This window comes from Pelobates fuscus, chromosome 1, assembly GCF_036172605.1.
Source record: "Pelobates fuscus isolate aPelFus1 chromosome 1, aPelFus1.pri, whole genome shotgun sequence".
NCBI lineage: Eukaryota > Metazoa > Chordata > Amphibia > Anura > Pelobatidae > Pelobates > Pelobates fuscus.
Window position 1 is genome coordinate 233775135 of NC_086317.1, and position 19899 is coordinate 233795033.

At 40.4% G+C, this 19899-nt stretch overlaps 1 protein-coding gene across 4 annotated transcripts in view; it reads left to right on the top strand.

The window, feature by feature from the left end:
* The window catches only part of BCAS3 (BCAS3 microtubule associated cell migration factor), a 1245307-nt gene that overhangs the window by 1042602 nt on the left and 182806 nt on the right, over window positions 1-19899 (top strand). The gene's annotated exons all lie outside the window — the stretch shown is intronic.

Here is a 19899-nt window from a genome sequence, read left to right on the forward strand (position 1 = left end):
ATGTTAAGCGAGGCATTTGTAAACCGAGGTACCATTGTATACTGTGGGGCGAGTTTGAGCTCGAAGAGAAATCTGCAAATCAGAGTATTTTACTGTACTTTCAACCCAATAATCTTGATAGGGAAGCTACTAATACTTTACTAAAGCTGGGGAGATCAGCATAGACCTCTTGCACGGCTGCACTGGCTTTACCTGGCGACGGGTCCTGCGGCCTACTGACTGCCTTCCTGTTGGTAGAGACACAGAGAAGCACCCGATCTCTCGGTCTCCTGCCTGCCTGGACACAGCACAGTGGTGGTCGAGTCCTTTTCTCCCCCCCCATCCTCCCCCCCTGCTGGTGAGGGTCGTCCCGGCACCCAGTGGCCTTGCATCCCGTGGAACCAAATGCAGAAGCACGACTACGAGGGTTTCACCACCTTAAATGGCAGCTGCCTTGTGTGTCCCGAGTATACCACTACCTACTATATCCAGGCTGGATAGCATATCTGAAGCATTCTGGGCTAAGCTTGTCAGCAGGATGCGCAGCGACACATACAGGATGACAGCTGCTGCCTTACCTCAACAACCGCATCGGGTTTGTGCTCCTGGTACGGTGGGGCGTTCAATGGTAGAGAACCAAACCGGAGGCCTTTAGAACAAACTGTCACAGTGCCTCACTCTCGCCTTACAGGGAGACCTTGGAGGCCACGGCTCAAGTCACACTACCATGGCAGTGCCCACAGGGGAGCGCACTGCAAGACACAATGGTACTGAAACAATCCTGAAGGCGCTGACCATCCACAGACGCGAGACGGAGAACGGATAGAGTGCGTACTGGTTTGTGGACTGGAATATCATGGGCTGGCGTTTACTATGTGGGACTGTGCCTTACCTACAGAAGGTGTTGCCTGAGCTTCCAATGGGGCCTCGGAGCACTGTCCTGGACATTGCTTACCTACCTGGGGTATTGCCTGCATGCATACTTGGGGTAGCCACTTACTCACCACCCTCTCTACTTTACACATGGGACCCACTAAGTTTTTCATTTTTGTAACATCTTGTTTTAATTTTTCACTAGTATATTGCATGCAAACCTGCAGTTAGTTTTCTCACAGCTCCTATGTCAATGTGCACTGATTAACCCTGCAGTTTTTTCTCTATATGCCATTTATGCTCACGCTGACACTAGAAGCTGCTGTTTTGCTGACCAGCTCCTGCAATCATGTTATCCATCTTCTTTTCCCCTTTTACAAAAAAAGTGCAACAATCTAGACATGTCCTGTAGTTAACTTGGAAATGCCTTGTATAATCTATCATCTTGATGTGTCATTATTTACTTCACTGTTTATCAATGCACTACATAAAAAAAGAATTTAAAAAAAAGGTATACTATAGGCATCAAAGCCACTTTAGCTGAATGAAGCAGTTTTGATTTATAGATCATGCCCCTGCAGTCTCACAATCTCAACTGCCCTGTCACTATGTGTAAAATTTTGCAGTTGGTAAATTGCCGCTATTCTTACTCGTTTTCCTGGCACTATAGTGCCCTGAGGGTGCCCCCACCCTCAGGGTCCCCCTCCCGCCGGGCTCTGGAGAGAGGAAGGGGTTAAACACTTACCTTTCTCCAGCGCCGGGCGGGGAGCTTTCCTCCTCCTCTCCTCCTTCCTCGCGACGTCATCGGCTGAATGCGCATGCGCGGCAGGAGCCGCGCGCGCATTCAGCCGGTTGCATAGGAAAGCATTTACAATGCTTTCCTATGCACGCTGGCGTCTTCTCACTGTGATTTTCACAGTGAAAAGCACGTAAGCGCCTCTAGCGGCTGTCAATGAGACAGCCACTAGAGGTTTTGGAGGCTGGATTAACCCTAAGTATAAACATAGCAGTTTCTCTGAAACTGCTATGTTTATAAAAAAAAGGGTTAATCCTAGAGGGACCTGGCACCCAGACCACCTCATTAAGCTGAAGTGGTCTGGGTGCCTAGAGTGGTCCTTTAAGAATAGCAACAGACAAAATGATGAAAAGTGGCTGGTCGCTAAAAAGGTGACTATAAATATGACTATACACTAACAGATTTGTTATGAGTAAATGTGAAAACTTTGAGAGAGTCCATCTAGGAGCTATACAATGTTCCCCCAACATTTGCAGTCTATCATTACCATACAATGCCAGACGGATAATACAAAACTGAAAATAATGCATTATCTGAGTAACAGTCTAGATGTCAGGCTTTAGGTGCTAGAGAAGTACTGTTTTACTAAATTGCTCAAAAACAGTTTGAAAATAAAGAAAGCATGCCACCAAAAACTCTTGACAAGAAGTGAGAGTCTTTGGGTGGGTGACATGCCTTTTGTATTATTTATACTTATATTGTCCCTTCAAGCAGTTTAAATTAAGATTCATAATCTTCTTAAAGATATAAAACACATTTTTTATGCATATCAAATATGCGTGTTATAAATATGTGCAAATACCCCAAGGGGGGAAGCAGGAATATGCTAAGGTGAAATAAAAACAGATTTTCACTCTTATTTCAGTAGTAGAGTTGATAGATGAGCCTGTGCCTTGTTACACGTAGACCAAAAATATTAAAGGTTATCTGTCATGACAAATACAACATAATCTTAAATGCTAAAGAATAAAATATCATCTATACATGGTGCAAGCAGAATTTCTATCAAATGTATAGATTTCTCTAAAATCAAACGGTTAAAAAAAGGCCATTTGCTCCTTTTCTAAGTCTGTTCAGTCTGTGCTAATTGGCACAGAGATAAAAAAGTATGTGCATTACATGTATGTTATAGGGGAACCCCTCTTTCTTCTGCTTGAATACAGCTTAAGGGAAAGCAATGGCTGCGTGGGTAAGGAGGGAGGAGGGACAGGCTCTCTGTGAGAGCAGCAGCAGCGAGGAGAGAAACAGCCAGAATAATTTCTTGCAGCAGTTTTGGACAGGCAATCAGAGTATGGATAGATATGTTTTATTTACACAAAGCCAGCATAAAGTATTGGGGACTTTTAGCCTATTGCGAAATGCAAGTCTATGCTTCCCAAACCTAGGTATTCAGGAGAGGTGTGTCTTACAAGTGTAACACCCACTGAAAACATGATTTATGCTCTCAGCAGTAGTAATGGAAATAAATTGAAATATGAGGTTTTATACTAATAAGGGTTCATTTTAAGTAGAAAAAAGTCTCCCACCTAACTCGCTAATTCGCCCCTACTACTTCTTCACGGACACCCACTTACCACTTCTAAATTCATTAGAACACTATTGCTAAGATTGGGACATAGCCCCACCTCATTTTCCGGTCATTCCTTCTGAATTGGGGCAGCCACCTCAGCTCCAGTACGGACAAACCAGTCCATATCATCAAAAGACTGAGCAGATGGAAATCCTCGTCTACAGCACTTATATTCCACATCCTGAGAAAGAACTCAGGAAAGCCTTTAAAAGTCTAGCATTGTAAATTATGCAATAAATTGTGTTTTCTGCAATATCGTCTGCCCTCTTTATTACAGGCCTACCCGTACATTGGTTTCGGCACACCACTACCAACTTTCCCCCTCTTCTCTATTTTCATATACGAATTAAGTTCCGACCACAAATATATATATATATATATATATATATAATATTTATTTATTTTTCTTTAATTGGAAGCAGAGCTGCCAGCAAACTGTCAATTTTGGTAAGGAACCCTAACCATGCACTTATTTCAAGCTGGTAATGAATAGCCAGCAACACTGGAAGTTAGGACAGCTGTTTGACTGCATGACTGTACCAACTAAAGTGTTGTCATTTTCGGACAGCGAGCCAGAAGTGGACAGGGATTACTGCATTAATAGCTCCATAGTTACCGGTAATTAAGCAAAAAAAAAAAAAAACCTTTGCAGACTCATTGAACACTGTAGTGCTCTCCGGTGTTGTTTTTGATTTTAAATAAAGTTTTATACTTTCTAGTCACAATAGCCCATGTTTAGCAAATTAACACTTTGTCAAGATGTTGAATTTGGAGCATGACACAAATAGGGGGCTCCTGCTGATTAATTTTTCTGTATATGCTTTGTTCCATTCATGGAACCAATACCTTGTATATTATTTATTTTCAATCTATTTCAATGTGAAGTAGAATGCTCAGTCAGGAAACTGTAATAATAAAATATAAGTTATATTGTGTTTTTGTTACAAATTACACACATGAAATGTAGTAGTGCCAAAACATTTGTAGGATGTAATGTGGTTTAGGTTTCAAACTGTGCCTACACAAAGAGAAATTATTGTCATATCTGAGGTTGCTGCTACTTTTAGCATTATTCTCATTCAAATTGTTAAATAATAATATACAAAATACATTAATGAAAATGGCATTCTTTATGCTTTTGTAACTCATATAACATTTTATAATCTGACTTTCTACTTTTGGGATGGTGCTGGGAGTTGCCTGTACCATAATCACCTCAATGATATGAAGTGGTCATGGCGTTTAGAGTATCCCTTTAAATAGGTTCACTTCAGGCAAGCCTTGTGTAGTAAAGTTGACCAGTTTGTCGTTCTAAATATTAATTTGCGAATTATAATATTTGCTGCAGAGATCTCCGACATCTCAAGAGGGTAAGAGAGGGACTGTAACCTGAAACCTTTATTTTATGCAATGAAATTGTGGTACACTTATTCGCATGATTGATGAATCCTTTTCAGCTCTGACTACAAAAGGAAAAAAAAGAATGTTTAAACTCAACTCTGCAATTTTGCACATAACATCTCAGAGATTTTTCGGCTATAGTTTAGAAAACGCATATATCATGAGAAACTAGGAGACATTTGCCAGTTGCTCCTGTATGCTTCTTTCTATTAGCTTTGTGATATTTCTTTGGTCTTCCCTGTCTGCGGCAAAAAGATATTTGCAGAGTTGTTGGTATGCACATCTCAATTGCACTTGGCACACAGATGTCTGTGGTATGTATCATTGTAATTGGTCCGTCAGGGGAAACAAAGGCTGAAAACTGACTTAAAAGTGCCTGCCAGCTTTATACTGGAATTTGATTTGGCATGGCGAGTCTGCCATACAGGATTAAAGATTATTGGAACACATGGGAAAATCTATTATTTAACAAATTATAAGATATTGAAAGAATTACTTGCTCTATGCGCTTACTCTCAAATATTAAAAAAGACTTTGGGTTTAAGTGTATGTTTGTGTGTGTATCTAGATAGATGGACAGATTCTTTCCTAGGTATACCTACTGCATAATATGAATGCAATTTACTGTGTTATGCGTCCATTTCATTGGAGCTCTTCAGATGCCAAGTTTCAGTGTTAGTGTAGACATTTCTTGTTTGTCGTGATCATCCATACCTCCTGGATGGGGGCATAAAAGCAATGTACTTTGTATCACTAGTGATGCATAATTATTATTATGTTATTATTATTTATATAGCGCCAACAAATTCCGCAGAACTTTACAGCAGGTGGACGAACAAACATGTAGTTGTAACCAGACAAGTTGGACACACAGGAACAGAGGGGTTGAGGGCCCTGCTCAGTGAGCTTGCATACTAGAGGGAGTGGGGTAAAGTGACACAAAAGGTAAGGATAGTATTAGACTAATGACAGTTGCAAGAGAGGAATCAGTCGGGAGATATTAACAGTTTAATTGATACGCTTTTATGGGTTTTTAATAATTTTTTAAAGGAGTGGAGACTGGGTGAGCATTTAACGATGGAGGGAAGTGAGTTCTACAGGAACGGTGCAGCCCTTCGAGAAGTCTTAAAGGCAAACATCAGAGGTGGGAGTACGGACAGAAGATAGATGTAAGTCTTCAGCAGAGCGTAAGGGCTTAGATGGGACATACTTATGTATTAGGGAGCAGCATTATGTAGAGCTTTGAAAGCAAGAACCAGAATTTTAAATTGAGCCATATATCTTACAGGAAGACAATGTAGGGACTGACAGAAGGGTGAGGCGTGGGATATGCTTGCAGACAGGAAGATGAGACTCGCCGGTGCATTCATTATGGACTGTAACGGCGCAAGTTGGGAGCACATAAGACCACTGAGAAGCGGATTACAGTAGTTAAGGCGAGAAAGGAAAGTGGAATAGACCAGCATCTTAGTCGCAACTGGCGTTAAGTAGGGTCGGATGCACGCAATGTTTTGAGATGGAAGCATCAGGATTTGGCGAACATGAGGCGTGAAGGAGAGGTCAGAGTCAAAGAGAACAGAGCTGATGGTAGCACCATTGACTTGGAGGGAGACAGACACAGGAGTAGCAACACTTGAGGGAGGAAAGACCAGAAGTTCTGTTTTGTGATCACAGATTTGTATTTATAACACTATAGAATGATTTTAACTCTCCCTTTTTTTTTTAGCAAGATAGCCAGACGTCATTTAATGACCTGTTGTATATCCATGTCTATCAACTGGACAGGTTTCAAAAGTAATCTTCCAGTTTGGCAGATAGCCATCAGTTTTGTGGTTGTGACTTCTCCCCATTGCCATGACTGCCACCTCATGGCTCTTAAATACATTGGTCTCTTGATAGTTGAGAGTATATGTTGGATGAGGCAGAAAAGAAAGAGGGGTGTTTTAAGGTTGCCCATCCCTGTTTTCGTTTGTACAGACAGGATAGGAGCATTGTTGACTTTGTTGATTACAAGGCTCCACAGTTCTAGTTGGGCTTATGGAGTCTCAGGGACTGTACATTGTACAACTCTTGATCAATATTTGCCATATATCACTTTGTCCACTTTTGAGAGAAAGACCATCTCAAAACTGATTTTCTTTTGAAAGAGAATAGCCTATGTTTATATTACTGAATACATGTTAATTTAATTGGTATCAGTTCCCCTGTTTGAGTCCATAACACAGTATAGTAAATATGAATTTAAAATATTTCCTTATACTTGAAACAGTACTTGGAGAAGCTGACTTTTATGCATCCCATATAAATTATTGCTTTTTAAAGACAGAAAATGGAATTTGAACTGATTTTTATATGACCAAGTTTTTCTGAAATGACCTGTGGTTAATAAATTCACTTATTACTAGAGGCATTCAGGACAGGTTGTGAACCCAACAACTCACTATGTGCAGAACTTCCCCTGCTACAAGCTGTCCAGATTGAGTTCCACTTCAATGTGAGTTTAAAGAAACACTATAGTGTCAGGAATAAAAATGTGTATTTGTGAAACTATAGGTGTGAAACACCATTTAGGTGGCCAGCCCCTCTTGCCCATCCCCTCCACCCTTTTTCAGCGCTGCACAACTCTCCTTGCGGCTGGCCCCGCAAATGCTCCTCCTCCTTGGCTGAGATCATCAATCTTGACGTTCTCTGCCGTTCCAATGCTTTGCCAAAGCATTGGGAGGCTAATGCACATGCGCACCAGTATATCTCTTTGAGGAACATTCAGCACCTTAACCCCTTAAGGACCAAACTTCTGGAATAAAAGGGAATCATGACGTGTCACACACGTCATGTGTCCTTAAGGGGTTAATGCAGAGCGTGGAGATGCTGAACGGCACATTGTGCAGCATTGATCCAGAAAGCACCTCTAGTGGCCGCCTGAGTGATACTTAAGAAGTTTGCATTGCTTTGGTGACTAAAGCCCTCTTGTTGGCTTGCTTCTCTTTAGTAAGCACCCCACGATGATAATTCTTTAATTAATAACTCAAGGCTATAATAACTCAATATCCCTTTGTAATTATCCACAACCTCATGTCCATATGTCTTCTCAGTGACTCATGTTTTGCTGTGTGGTATCAGGGTAGTGTGTAGTATTATATGTAGTTCTCTTTCCAGGAAATAAAGCCGCTGTGGTATGGCAAGGTTTTTTTTTTCTCTCTAAATAATTTTACCAGCTAACAGCGTTCTTTATTTTCCTATACAAAATAATTCTGAATCAATACAGTTTGATGGCTGTGTATCACCCCTCGGTTGTGTTTGCTACCCCTGTTCATTTTATTTCTGTGTTCCCTCTTAATTATTATTATTATTATTTAGAAAGCGCCAACAAATTCCTCAGCGCTGTATAACGGGGTTACTAAAACACTGGCTGTTGCCATTTGGATCCACTAGACTGTCCAAGTAAACAAGCTTACAAAGCCACGATACACCATTGTTTCACTGTTGAAATGGTTGTGTGGTTGAACTTTATTTTTTTATTATTATTTTTTTCAGGAACTGTATGTGTTAATTATTATGCAGACTTGACATTTTGCTAACTTTACAGAAACTTTAAATTCCAACCACAAACTATTTTAGGAGCCGGGAATTTCAAACGAAGCAATATTTCTGACCACACCAAAGAACCAAGAAAGTACAAACTTCTGAATGGATATTTTTAATTCGGTGTGTCAGAAGGCAATAAAGGGGATGCATTCAAGCTGTTTGTCAAAAAAGAGAAAAGCCGAAATGTTACTGTTACTGAATCTGAGATTTCGAAAGAGGTAGACTGAGCAACTACAGGTTTTTTTTTTTCCCAAACACAAAACCACGTTTTACAGGTGTGAACTGCTTTCCAAACCTCCAAGTCTGCCTGGAGCTTTTATTACTGTGGATTTTACAGAGTGAAAGCAAGTTTACTTTTTTATAAAGTCATGTGAATCACTTTAGGTTCATCTATAAATGTACAAAGGAACTGCATGTTTCTTTATGGAAATAAAAAAATGTAACTATGTAATAATAGTGTGAAATAATTTCCATACTTAGTAACTTGGCAGGTTTGGCTCAGGGTTGCCAGGTTTCAGTTAGATACTATTAAAGGAACACTCCAAGCACCATAATTACACGTCGCTATTGGAATTATGGTGCAAGTAAGTAGTTAAATTATTTAAGAACCGTTTGAACACTTAACTGCGTTCACCTAGGTGCCTATAACAACAGCCTGCTCCTGGATACTCCAGCAAGAGGACTGTGGTTAGTCCCAATGGGCTAAGCAGGCCTGCTTTGCTTTACTTTTTAGAGTGTCACCATAACCACTGCAGTGGTATTTCCTGGGTTTAAGGAGATCTCTCTGTGCAGCACTGATCCACTGACCCCTCTCATTTCTTATTGCTTTTCTGTGGGTACCCTTTCCCAATACCTACTGGCTATATGTAAGTCCTGTGAATTCCCACCTATGTAAATATCTTCATTTAAGTATGAAGATCTTAGTGTGGTAACCTGTAGAAATGGCACTTTGCCATTTATATATGAAGCACTGACGAGGTTTAATTTTAAAATATACCTTAACTCCTTAAATCCCATTCCTTGTCCCTTGTCCCATACAGCTAGTGTTTTGACCGTTTTTATGTTTTGCTTTGTTTTGGTTATTTACATCTTAGTGGGCTTAGTTGACACTAAGACTAGTGGTAGGAGTTGAATGGTTTAAGACAAGGGTTTTATGAGAGAAGAATGATGCTCCTTTTACCACGTGTTAAGGAGTTTTACGTGGTGTTATTAAATACTATAATGATTGTAAGGTGTTTCTATTCACCCATTGGGGACAAGAAAGGGCTCGCCAGGTGTTTTATATTTGTTGTCAAATTGGCACATGATCCGTTAAATAAATAACATTGTCCCATTGCTGACCCATTAAGATAAAGATGTGTTCACACATTTTTCTATCTCCCTAAATGAAATATTCTTGATCTGACTGCATTGGAGGTCAGCAAGGTGTTTGCTAATCAATCTGCTTTTGCCATTATTTAAAATTATTTGGTGCGCTGTTACTTCAAAAGACTTTACTCCCTAATTTTTGTGGTTTACAGAACAGCTTATCAGCATAATATGCCAAAGTGAAAGATGGTAAGATATATTGGAATTGTTGCTCCAAGATTGTACTAGGAGAAATTGACATAAAACACTTAGTTTACTTACAGTGTCCAAAAAACAAGTCCTTGTAAAAATGGACTGTTTATGAGATTCTTTTTTCCGGCATAGGTCAATTAATGCATTAAATATGATGCACAACGTTAGTAGTGTGCAAATGTTATTTTATACGACTACATGTGATATAATCTTGTGGACTTCTCCTTTGATTAACCTGATGATGACTAATACCACAATTAGTGCCTTTGGCAAATTAATATGAATATATCAGTAGGTATCAGCTGATCTGCTAACAGTGCAAATACAAGCACAAAACATTTCAAGGATGTAGGTCAAAGTTTGTACTGAAGCCATCTGGCGACTTGCATAATTAGCAAAGACCACTGGTGGTGACATTGCCGAAGATGGTCTGGTGGCCAGAAGGGCAGTTAAAGGTGAAATTTAGTTATCTGATCCACCCCTTGCGAGTGCCACCATTTTCTTCCATCTGGTCCTTTTCATCCACTAGGAGCCAAAGCAGCTGATGAACTTTCTTGCATGCGCGAGAGTACAGCATTAAGGTCTATGGAGGATTCAGCAAGACTACGGGATCCTCTGTAGATGCATCTAATATCTCTGCAGTTGTCACTGGACGACTGGGAGTTTGCCACTTAAATAAATGGCGGTAGCTCCGCCCAGTTTCTAGAAGTGTCAGGAATAGTCCCGTCTTTGCCTCAGTATTTCTATTGACTGGGTTGTAATTTCAGTGATTTTATCATTATGAAATATTAATTTAATGTGGGGGCAGTGCCGCTTTAAAATGATCTGTTTTAAATACCATGCATCTGCATTATATCATATCTCACTATTTAAAAGGCACAGTCCCTATTTTTGGCCCAAATCCCTCTGCAGCTCTTTTTTTTATTAGCACCATATTGTTGGTGTGTTGCGTGTATAACGCAGCTCCACAGCAATAATGATAGTAATAATAATAAGCAGTCAGTATGTGTTAATAAGATACATTCTCTTTAACAGCTCTGCCTCGTGTCACACCCCTAAAGCTAAAATGTTACTCTTTGCCCATTGAAATGTTGGGTGGTATGCAGTGGCGGACTATGGGGGGGGGGGGCAGAGGGGGCGGACCTCAGGCCAGGGAATCCACTCCTCCAGCCCACACTGTCTGTAAGTGTGTGTTGTGTGTGTGTGTGTGTAACGGTCTGCCTGACCCTGTAACTGTGTGTGTGTGTCTGTAACTGTCTGCCTGTAACTGTGTGCCAAACCCCAGACCCGCCCCTGGTGCCACATGCTCTAGGTACACCCCTGGTGGTATGTTATGTTAAAACTACACAGCTATACTAAGGATTGATATTAGGAGAGTTGGGGGTGAAGTTAAGGATAGGGGGGTTAGGAAGATTTTGGATTCTGAAGACTTAAGGTTAAAGGTTACCTGACTCAGAGGTCATAATGAAGTAAGAAAAACATAACAGTCATAAATGGCTTTTTATGCAGATCACCTCTAACTGAAATTTGGCATCTGATCAGTCCGTATTAAAAGAATCATTGTGCTCCCCAGCTAATCAGCTACATTGAGATGGTAGTTGCAACTTGGTAGACATTTATTTATGTGCAGGTGATATAATTAGAGTTAGATGTATTGAGTATGTGGACCCAGGACATACTTGAAAACGAGAGAAATCTTAATGTATCTTTCCTGGTAAAATATTTTATAAATAAAGAAATATTATAATCAGTCCCTGACTGCACAGTGAACGATGTATGAGCAGGTAGAGTGCTTCACACTTTGGAATAGAATCTTCCAAGAATATGGAGTGAACATCCCACATCCTCTGTATTTATAGTACCCATAAATCTTAACCATTACAAGCTATTTGCCTGAATACTAAGGACAATCTGTAATCTTTAATCCTTGATCATATTGAAGGATCACTTGTTAAAATATGTTGTGTCTCACCGCCATTGAAGTGAAGTTTGTTCTTAAAACTCCATATAGTATTTTAATAAACTGCATTGCTACATTTCTGCTCCGATTATTTCAAGAACACGTGTCAACAAATATTGTGTAGTGTTTAAAATGAAGGTGGAATGGTGAAAAACGAAATTGCTGGCAGTTGTTTCTTTTCCATCAGCATCTGAAACAGCAAATATGTCTAAAGCATTATGGTTTTGTCCTCTGCCACTGGTTGATGATCTTGATTTGCTGTCATTAAAACATTCAGTGACAAAGCCATAAGTAGCTCTCTGAATCAGTGGTTCTTTAAAATGAACTCATTTTAAGTAGGTCAGAGATTAGTGTCCATAACAACAGTGACCATCTTGGTGAAATCAGTAACAGGTTTGTGCTGGTATTCCTAGTTTCTGTCTCCTGCATTGTGCACAGAGGGTTGCACTGTGTCTGTGTTTACATACCCTGAAAGCTTTTCTAAATGTTGTCTACATATATTCACTGATAAACTTTCTTGGGCGGGATTGTGTTTGCAGAACGGCTCAGAGTTTGCTCTATGCATTCTGTTTATGAAAAGGGTGCAATCTAAAGTCTCTTAAAAAAAAAGACTACAAATCTGGAGTGTACACACAAATTTCAGCATTCCAAGCCTAGGTGGCATTGGCACATATGTAGCGTGAGGACTTTGTCACCTATGTGCATGTTACCCGGGTTTATCAAAGTGTTACATAATTAGAAAGCATTTAACTTTTAAAAAAAAAAATATAAACAATCAACATTTGCAAAAAATATATTTCCACATTTAGGTCTAATATCGTGGTCATATAAATATATGAGTGAACACACTACAATTTAGTAAATAAACCCCAGGGTATTGTGTTCCCTTAGCTATTATTCAGTTTATCACGTGTCTTATGACCCTAAGTATCTGAAAATTCCTTAAATCCAAGAGTTTTGGGAAATGGAATTTTTTGAGTTATTGACAAAATAGTGAACATTATTAATAGAAGCATCTAAGAAGTTTATCACTGATGTAACCTGTGCAAATCATCCTTTAACTAACTCCAAAATCAACTTACTCCCTTTTTCAAGTAAGTGCGCATTCTAAACCTGCCACCCGTGGAAACCTTTGCTATGATCATACTGAGAATTTGGAGGATTTGCTCCAAGGGTCACATGTTTCACAGATCATTACCCTGCTTCAGGAGTAAAGCATCGCAATCTTAGAGAGAACAGAAATGTCAGTGTTCCCAAGCATAGATTTTATTATGGCTTAGCATATTCCATGATGCTATACAGCAGATAAACAACACAATCAATAAAAAACATAGACATTCAGGTACAAGAGGTGATAAAAAAAAAAACCTTTTGCTATTGTAATGGAAGCCCCAGTTGAGGAAGGTGTAACTCCAGCTTTTGTTGCACCACAATTTCAGGTTTTCCCAGCCCACCATGCACCAATCTTTGCTATAAAGTCTTTCTCAATAACAAAGATCTTTAAAATGTAGTTGACTGCATATAATAAAAATTAAAACAAAAAGGTGCAATCACTGGACTTTTAAAGTGATAGATTGAATGTAACTGAAATGTATTACAACACAAATATCGACATTTTTGACCCCCACCAGGTCTTTTTCAAGGTAACCCGCGACAACCCTCTCAGTTCCACCCAATCACCCTTTCAGTTCTCATACGTCCCAATGTTGAGAGGTATGGGATATGGGGTTCTGCCCTGCACTGGACTTTAATTTTCAGCATCAGAATCATGCTACTTACTACATTTTCCTATGACTTTTAGAGAGTATCGGGTTTATTAACTAAAATTCAAAGTAAATCTGATATTTAAGACCAAAATAGCCAAACTGAAAAATTTGTGTCAGTCAACAATACTGTCAGTTTGGCTAGTCATGCCTTAAATTTAAAAGTCACATTAAATTCACTTTGGATTCTCACTTTAGTGTATAGCCCTGTACATTTGCCTGGAAGAAACAGTGGGACAGTTTGGACCCTGTCTATGGCCCTATTATGTTTTGATCCAACTCCGCTGTAAAGACCACCTATTGTATATTGGTGCTATGTATCAAGCTGCCTCTATACTACATGTGCTAGTTCGCTTCTAAAATAGGCAGTGCTTATAGCTAAATGACAATCGGGCCATTACTCTTTGTCAAGAATAGGTTAATGACAGCTTTGGAGAGGCATTGGAAATCCACCTGACTTTGACTGGTTTAATAATAGGGCTAGTTTTGATAAAGAAACAAAACGTTCCTTTGTAATACTGCAGTGAGGACACTTTCACTCTCTCTGTTCTTGTGACCAAGGTCTGTGAACTCTGCCCTGAGATAAGGTTGGGTTTATCGCTCAGATTCTTTGCTCTTCTATAACTGCATGAAGAGTGTACTCACATGCACCGATTCCTTCTCACTTAAAGCGATTAGCTGCCTTCATAACACCCGTGTTTAAAGTTTTCTTCTCTTTATTAAGCACGTAGCATATTAATCACTTTTTTATGCTACTTTTTAATAGAAGCATATAGGGTTCTATTCACTATACAGTAAGGTCCAACTTGCCAAATGTAAGTACCGGTAAAACTAATCTGTGTTAAGTTGGATATTTTTTACCTAAGTGGGCTATTCTGGTATAGTATTTGAATGTTTGTGCCATTAAGGTTATCTTAACCTGTCATCCGGCTTAGGTCAGTGAAATGAGTATCATTAATTTGGGCAATAATAGCATTGAGGACTAACTGGAAAACGGAGTACATTTAATAATAATATTATTTCAGCCTTTAAATGCTTAGATTTGCTTTATTTCTTCTAAATTCAGACATTTGTAATATTAGGGTAGTGACAGTTTCTACTCAACACCTTTTTGTCTTTTAGCATACGTATAGCAACTGTGCTCCATTTCTAACACCCGGGGCAGTTACCGTGTGCATTCTATATTGAATTTTCTTTCAGATATGTTCTTCTTACTCCCCCACCCTCCTCCCTGTTTTCTTCTTACTCCCCCAGTTCGTCTTACTCCCCCAGTTCTTCTTACTCCCCCTCTCCCTGTGTTCTCCCCCTCTCCCTGTGTTCTCCTCATCTCCCCTTCCCTGTAGCGTGGCCAAGCTCCTCTTCGGCCCGCGGTACAGGAGTTTCTGTTTCCTGTACCCGGCAGGACTGACAGGAAGTGCACACTGAGTGTGCACTTTCTATCAGTCCGGCCAGGTACAGGAAACAGATGTTCCTGTACCGCGGACTGCAGAGGAGCTCGGCCACGCTACAGGGAAGGGGAGGTGAGGAGAGAGGCAGTGCGGCAGCCGCCTGAGAGCTCTCTATAGAGCGCTCAGGCAGCTGCAGCATTTAAAGTGCTGGCGATGGGGGCTCAGGGCGCCTAGTCCGCCTTATAGGAAGCGCCGGCCCTGGTGAAGGGTTATTTAGGGATTCCTGACAGATATCAGTGTTACAATGTAACTTGCATTAATTTTGAAAAAAATGGTTTGGAAACTTGCAAAAAAAAAGCTAAGAACGTGTTTACATTTCAAAACTCAGGACAAAATTTAGAAACTATTTAGCACGGATGTGTTTTGGCGGTTGTAGATGCGTAACAGATTTTGGGGGTCAAAGTTAGAAAAAGTGTTTTTTTTTTTTTTAAAAATCATGTTTTATTTTTTTACAATAAACTATATGGTATTATGAAAATAATGTTTTTTTTAGAAAGACAATTTAATGGCGAGAAAAACGGTCTATAATATGTGTGGGTACAATAAATGAGTAAGGGTCAAATTACAGCTAAACACAAACACCGCAGAAATGTAAACACAGCTCTGGTCCTTTTCGGTAAGAAAATTGAAAAACGGTCTGGTCACTAGGGGGTTAATGTTAAAACAAGACTAAAACTAAAACTATAACAATTCAGTTTACTAAAATTTGACTAAAACAACTTTTTAGTCAAAAGACTATGACTAAAACTAAATTGAAATTTGCCGCCAAAACTAACACTGGTTGACTGGTAGATGGAAATAAATGTGGACATTTCTAATATCTTCTATTTAAACACTCGCATTCAAATTCATATTTTATACGTAAATGTCCAGCTGTATAAATGCAATGATACAGATTGTAGAGTCTGACAATAAAAGTATTTTATTATATGATAATGCTCACATGAAATAAAACTTCAATATACATGGGGATGAATTACTCATCATCCAAATCAGAGATTCTAAACTTGCCCAGACCAATTCTATCTGGGACAAGGTCGGTAGCAGTTTAGTTTAAAAGGGTGGTATTTGATGGGAGATGTTCATCCAGGACACACAATTCAGCTGGCAAACAGTCTTATCATCCAGGTGACGTTCCAGGTCATTTGAAGATTCACATTGCAGCTTTTTAGTTCTATCATGTCATCGTCATCCTCCTCTTGCCTGTTCCTGACTAAAGAAAACGAAAGAAAATAGTTAGTGGCAAACACTAATCTTCTTTCTAGATTAAAACCTAGATCTTAATATTTGCATTCAAATATGGCCCACCGTGAAAGTGACAACATCAGATAAAAAGGAACTTCAAGTCTTTATTTATAATATCCGTTTCCACAGAACTGTCCCTGTTAAATACAGTACTGTTCATTTCTGTATTTAATTTTATTTGTCAGACCTCACAAGCACATACTTTTTTAAATATAATAAATAAGTAAACATAATAAAATGCCTGGGAGGTGACTGTTTCATTAGATGTGCTCAGGTCAGTGTCAGCACAGATTGAGATATCTCTGTCTCTGGGTAACAGAGCGCTAAAATGCCACTACTAGAGCCTTACCTGGCTTTGCTGGTAAAGATGCCCAGGCACACAGGGCCGGTGCAAGGATTTTTGCCGCCCTAGGCAAAAGAAAGATTTGCCGTCCCCCCCCCCCCCCGTCCCCCCAGTGACATCACAATGCCCTACCCATATGATCTGCCATATGAACTAACGCCAGTGCTGCACACAGTGTGTGTTTACATTAAAAAGCCTGCAGGGACAAACTATAGACACCAGAACCACTTAATTAAGCTGCAGTGGTTCTGGGGACTAAAGTGTCCCTTTAATGTGAGGTAAATTAGAGATTAGTGTCACTAATAATATACTAGATTGCCTACTTACAACCAGATGAGGATGGTGATGGGCTCTGGCTGCAGTCTGGCTCCACTGGTCTGGTGTAGAACAGGATCTCTGGAGGCTGTTTGTAACTGTGGTCACAAAATTCAATGTTCTGGGAGAACGGCAACAGCTCCATTTTTTGGGGCCCCTCACACAGCTCAAGGTGCGTTGAGTGTGTGTAAGATGCATTGTGTTTCTGTGTGTGTGTAAGAGAAGCAATGTGTGTTTGCATGTGTGTGTAAGGGATGCATTGTGTGTTTCTGTGTATGTGTGCAAAGGATGCATTGTCTTTATGTGTAAGGGTTGCATTGTGTGTGTGTGTGTAATGGATGCATTGTGTGTTTCTCTGTGAGTAAGGGAAGCATGTTGTGTTTCTGTGTGTGTAGGGATGCATTGTGTGTTTCTGAGTATGTATAGGGATGCATTGTGTGTGTGTGTGTGTGTGTGTGTGTAGTGTGAAAGAGCTCCCTTTCCTGCCCCCTGTCCAATAGAGCTCTCCCTTCCATCCCTTAGAGATCTCCCCTACCCCTTAGTGGTCTCTCATCTCCTCCCCTCCCCCTTAGTGGTCTCTATTCTCCTCCCCCCCACCTCCCTTAGTGGTCTCTACTCTCCCCCCCCCAAGCTCCCCTAGTGGTCTATCCTCCACACACCCCCTCCCTCCCTTAGTGTTCTCTGCTCTCCCCCCACCCTACCTTAGCAGTCTCTCCTCACCGCCCTCCCCTAGTGGTCTCTCCACCACCCCCTCCCTCCTTTAGTGGTCTCTCCCTCCCCCACGTTCTTCTCAACCTCCCCTCCATGTGTTCTCATCCCCCCCGTGTTCTCCTCCCCCTCTCCTCTTGTTCTCCTCTTCTCCCCCCTGTAATCTTCTCTTCTTCTCCCCCTCCATGTAATCTCTTCTTCTCCCCCCCCCTGTAATCTTCTCTTCTCCCCCCTCCCTTCAATCTCTTCTTCTTCTTCCCCCTCCCTCCCTGTAATCTCTTCCCCCCCCCTCCCTGTAATCTCTTCTTCCCACCCCTCCCTCCCTGTAATCTCTTCTTCCCACCCCTCCCTCCCTGTAATCTCTTTCCCCCCCCCTTCCCTTCCTGTAATCTCTTCTTCCCCCCTCTCTTCCTGTAATCTCTTCTTTCCCCCTCCCTCCCTGTAATCTCTTTTTGGGTTTGTCTTAAAAATAACTCTACTCAGACTTATCATTGTAATATTGTACCTATTTGTAAGTATGTGTCCGCAATGTGGTGAAACACAGTAAGCAGGTTAGCACTTTCCTTGTGCTCCTTGAAGGGAAACAAGAAAGGCATTAGTACAGGACAAAAATAAAACAAAGACAATATAACAAGAGAACACACAAAAACAAAAGATAAATTGAACAACAACAAAAAAAGATGCTTGAAATTCACATTGAGCATCACATAAAATGTTCTGCCCTTGGAAACACTTGTCAAACCAGAGGTTAAGCTGAGCAGCACTTTTCATGTGAAGAGCAACAGTGTGTATATGCTTTATTAAATATAGGAAATAACTAAACATAATTGTAAAACACCTGGGAGGTGACGGTTCCACTTTAAATGCTCAGGTCAGGGTCAGCACAGATTGAGGTCTGTCTTTCTCTGGGTAACTGAACAATAGAAATGCTACTACTAGAGCCTTACCTGGCTTTGCTGGTAAAGACGCATTCGATAGAGGCGCAGTATCTGAACCACAAAGCTCTAGAAGATTATTTCTTAGATACTCTTGTTCTAGTCCCTCCAATCAGCTCTTCCTGAAGTTATAAAAAAAAAGAAAAAAATGACAAAAAAATCATTAACCTATGCCTCATAAAAAACATTTTACAAACATGATGCTAGCTATCCATGGAGAATTGTGCATACTCAATATAGAATAGAAATATGTTAAGGATAAATGTAAGATTAGCTTTCACAATAGCTGTATGTCTAACAGAAATTTCCAACAGATATTAATATTTTGTCCTAATTTATGTTTTTGGGTTTGTTTGCGTTTTGTCTTAAAAATAACTCTAGTCAGACATATCACTGTAATATTGTACCTGTTTGTAAGTATGTGTCCGCAATGTGGTGAAACACAGTAAGCAGGTCAGCACTTTCCTTGTGCTCCTTGAAGGGAAACAAGAAAGGCATTAGTGCAGGACAAAAATAAAACAAAAAGACAAAACAACAAGAGAACATAAAAGATAAATTAAATTTAAAGGGACACTTTAGGCATCCAGACCACTGCAGCTAATTAAAGTAGTCTGGGTGCTGTGACCCTTTTGCACTTAGTGATGCAATGTAAAACATTGCAGTTCCAGAGAACTGCAATGTTTACATTGCAGCTCTAAGTCTGCCCTCAGTGGCTGTCTACCAGACAGCCATTTGCAGAGCTTCTGGAGTCCAATCTGACTTTTAGTCCGTTATCTGACGCTGGACGTCCTCACGGACCTCCACTGTCAGATTTTTCCCATTGAATAATGAAAAATAATGCCATTGAAAATAATGCTTTCCTATGGGGAGGCCTAATGCGCGCATGCGGCCATTGCCGCGCATGCGCATTAGGTCTCCCCGCCGGCTGACGTCGACAAGGAGGAGCGTGGACAGAGCCTGACCCGGAACCGAGGGACATTGGCGCTGGATTCAGGTAAGTGGCTGACGTGGGGTGGGGGGCACTCCAGAATTCTACAGTGCCAGGAAAACGGCTTTGTTTTCATAGCACTGGAGAATCCCTTGTAAAAAAAAAAAAAAGCAAGACACTTGAAATTCATGTTGAGCATCACATAAAATGTGCTTTCCTTGGATATTAAATATAGGAAATAAGTAAACATAATCGTAAAATGCCACGGAGGTGAGGGTTGCACTTTAAAGGTGCACTATAGGAACCCAGACCTTTTCAGCTCATTGAAGTGGTCTGGGTGCAATGTCCGTCGGTTCAATAATTGTAATTATTGCAGTTGTTGATAAACAATAATTAAATTGCAGGGATAACTCCATCTCTAGTTGCTATCTACCAGACAGCCACCAGAGACGCTTCCGGGTCGTTAGACGACTTTTAGTCACCTAACTAA